Below are 3,972 nucleotides of genomic sequence, written 5' to 3'. Positions count from 1 at the left end.
GCTTTTGAACAACAGTCATCTAGTTGCTGTTTTGTTCAGTGTACATGATACATCCTGTAAATATCACATGACGCTCTATAGGCGCTCTAAAGTATCCACATGATCTTTATTTTGGGCTGCAAGTTGGCAAATAGGCTACTTACATATTTTTAAACAAATAATTTGTTGGATATTGCAACAACATCTTGTACATGCTAAATTTGTATCTAAATATGTGACAATGTATTTGCAATTAGAATATGCACATTGTTATTAAAAGAGGCTATAACTGCAAGCTCGCGTGCAGACTCATGAATGCTGGAGAATTAGGCCTACTAAATAATATATTCGATTTCTCACCAAACCTTATCGTATGCTTTCATGACAATCATGAGTCTCATGGAATAATTTATCTGAATTATAATTTTGTGTTCTTTTGTAACTTGAAGATGTAGTCACCATAAACTCACAGAGAACAACATTTTTACACAGTTTCTTCCAACGTGTTAAGAAAAAGAAAAGTCATATAGGGTTATAACAAAACAGGGGTGAGTAAACAATGAATGCATTTACATTTTTGGGCGAACTGTCCCTGTAACCAATTAACAATTTTTACTGTAGCATTTAAAACATTTTTTTTACAAGTGTGGTATTCTCACACCCCAACTCGTCACATACGGACGCTAGGGCAGGACCCCTTTGCGTCGCATAGCTTATTGACGCGCCGGGTGTACCTTTGGCGTCATTTTACGACGCGTCCGGTTTTGAAACATAAAAAACGAGTTGGAGGGCCATTGTAGCCTATTCCTTTTTATTTTTATTGATTGCGGTCTCGACTCTCGACCCATTCGCGGCGTGAGCTTAGCCGAGGCGTGACATTTCAACGCTACACGCTCCGGTTCGGAGATACATAGAAGTCTATCGGACTACGTATGCCCTGCGCGTCGAAAAATGACGCCAAAGGTATACCCGGCGCGTCAATATGTGACGAAACTGCCCGAAGCGTCTGTGACGAGTCGGGGTGAGAATGTGTTGATTTAGCAGGGGACATGAGGCATAATGCGCACATCAACACGTCTTTGGACACTTTAAAATATGACATACCAGGCAGCGTTTGTTGAGAGATCTGACAGATATATGTGGGTTCAACACCAAACATCAAAGACATTTTCTAACACCTTCAAGAATTATGTGCATGCATCTGTGAACAAAACCCAGCATAGATATATATTATCTCTTGTATTTATTTATCTTATGCATTTCATAAGATGTAAGACTTTTGGTCTTACATCTTATGAAAGTATAGTCCATCTTGCACTATTTTCCAAGTCTTCTAAAGTCGACACTATCTGCACCATTACCTCCATTAACTCTCATTCGCCATATCTGAATATCTGTGAATATGAATTAAATCATCTAGGTTACTGCTGTAACCTCCGTTCTCTGATGGAGGGAACGAGACGTTGTGTCAAATGAAGCGACACTAGGGGACTTTCTTGAGGGCCTCGTGCATCTGTTCATTCAGGTTTTGCACTGAGGAGCAAGAATAAGGTTCGGCCGTTACAGTGGCTCGGTTCAGCGTCCTGGCCGGAGGGGACACAACGTCTCGTTCCCTCCATCAGGCAACAACAGTAACCTAGACGTTACCCATCTGTCGCTCACTCGACGATGTGTCGAATTAAGCGATACTAGGGGTCCCTATTCAATCACACTATGCGCTGAACCGTGTATGTGAGCTGCTGACGCAGGTGCGGGCAGGCAGTTGCATGCCAAAGCAACAGGCTGTGTCAGACTGCACGTACCCTTCCCCAACGCCTCATAAAAAAATGTCATGAACTTTTTAGGTTCCCGGTATCCCGATGGGGGGAGCAAGCGATGTGCCAAGCATGGGAGCAAGCCGTGCCAGCCGTGCCTTTTCTCTCTCTATGTTTCTCGCATAGAGTTAAAGCGGCTGGGGACATTTAACACTATAACATGCATCAGGGAAGGCGTTCTTTTCCAACTCCTATTCTTTCAGGCGGAAAAGACCCCACGGAGACCACATCCTGCCCATGCTGCGGGAGGTTAAATGTGGCAAATATTTCACATGGATTTTCAGGCCACATGTGGAAGTGGCACAGTGGTAGGTCCTGCCTGCTGTGAGGGAGGAGTTGCTACAAACACAGCGACCGGGGGATAGAGGGGACTGCCCAAGGGAGACGCGGGTCCACCGGTAGGGGGACCGTACAGTGGAAAATACACACAGGGGGAATAATCCATGAAGGCCAATCCTGTGGAGCACCTATTCCAGTACAGAGTAATTAGTACCCGTAGTGGTTCTGGTCGGGGAATTCCTCCACTGAATTCGCAGACCAGAGGACTAGGGAGGAAGGACATACAGGGGGCGCGAGTTTACATTTACATTTACATTTATTCATTTGGCAGATGCTTTTATCCATAGCGACTTACAAAAGAGGAAAACATAAGTGAATCATCTTAAGGAGACAGTGGTACAAAAGTACCAAATTACAGAGTTTCACTAGCATCAGAATAGTATTCAAAACATATACAAGTGTAAAAAATGTTGTTAGTGACAAGTTAAGTGCTCTTGGAAAATTTGTGTTTTAAGACATTTTTGGAAGACAGAGAGTGAGTCAGCTTCACGGATGGAGTTGGAGTTCATACCACCAACGTGGTATGATGAAGCTGAAAGTCAGAGAAAGTGTTTTGGTGCCTCTTTGTGTTGGTACAACAAGGCGACTTTCCTTAGCTGACTGCAGGCTTCTAGTGGGCGTGTAGCTCTGCAGAAATTATTTTAGGTTTGTTGGAGCAGACCCAGTGACTGTTCTGTATGCCAGCATCAGAGCCTTGAATTTGATACGTGCATCAACCGGTAGCCAGTGGAGAGAGACAAGGAGTGGTGTAACATGTGCTCTCTTTGGTTCATTAAAGACCAGACGTGCAGCCGTGGACTCTCCTGGGAGAAGGAGCACATGTGATTGCCTCAGTGGAGGGGAAGGGCGCTATGTGCAAGCGGAACACCTGGTCAGCGTTCCGCATTACCAAGTTCTACGTGCTTGGACCTGAGAAAATACGGTATGAGACCGACTCAACCCTGAGATTGTAGAATCTCATAAGGATATTGGGTGTTGCTCAGCTCGCCGCTCTGCAGATGTCTGCTAGGGAAGTGCCGTTGGCCATTGCCCACAAGAACGCCATACTGCTCGTAGAGTGTGCTCAAACCCACAAGTAGGCTCACTGGGGGAAATGCACATTTGCGCAGCCCCCGGGCCAGCTGTGTGCCAGCGCATCTGTCCTGAGGGAAGCCTCTGTTAGGGAGTACCAGATTGGGCAGTGGGAGGTCTCTTGGGAAGCAAACAGGACCACCTGTGCTTTGCTGAACTGCTCCCAAATCAGCTGGACCACCTGGGGGTGGAGCCTTCACTCTCCACTGAGCATGCCTACACAACTACACAAAGGTGGACAGACATCTTTGAAAAGACGTTCAATGCCAGTGTGTATATTCTTTTAGAGGAATTATACTCTTTTACATGTCTATTTGCTCTTTAAGGAAACGCTGTCAAAGTGCCCAGGGACAAATCTGCACAGGCGTGCAGAGAAGGAGAAAGCCACTGATACTCGCTTTAGATCCAACAGCAACGCTCTACAGAGGTGAGTGGAACAGAAGTGATCTCAGCTCGCTGATCGCACAACCACTCGGCTCCGAAGAAGAAATCTGAATGAACAGATGCACGATTCCCTCCTTTTATACCCGTATGTCCGGGGTAGGGACATGCAAATTCTGTCTGCCAATTTCTCATTGGCCTTTTCTCAAGTTCAGAGGTAACCGAGGCCTTCAAGATAGTCCCCTAGTGTCGCTTCATTCCACACAACGTCGAGTGAGCGACAGCCGGGGAACCGCAGCATCTGCGGAGGTTAAAGATTTTCAGTGAATTAAGACTTGCAGTCAATTTTTTTTTGTCGTAAACATTCTGCTAAACTTTTTCTTTGGTG

At 45.5% G+C, this 3,972-nt stretch overlaps 1 protein-coding gene across 1 annotated transcript in view; it reads left to right on the top strand.

Moving 5' to 3' along the window:
- The window catches only part of LOC127652397 (protein shisa-9-like), a 293,861-nt gene that overhangs the window by 279,152 nt on the left and 10,737 nt on the right, over positions 1-3,972 (top strand). The window lies entirely within an intron of this gene.

This window comes from Xyrauchen texanus, chromosome 12 (genome assembly GCF_025860055.1).
Source record: "Xyrauchen texanus isolate HMW12.3.18 chromosome 12, RBS_HiC_50CHRs, whole genome shotgun sequence".
In the NCBI taxonomy this organism is placed as follows: domain Eukaryota; kingdom Metazoa; phylum Chordata; class Actinopteri; order Cypriniformes; family Catostomidae; genus Xyrauchen; species Xyrauchen texanus.
The sequence above is the reverse complement of the archived record's forward strand: the minus strand, read 5'-3'. Positions and strand labels throughout refer to the sequence as shown.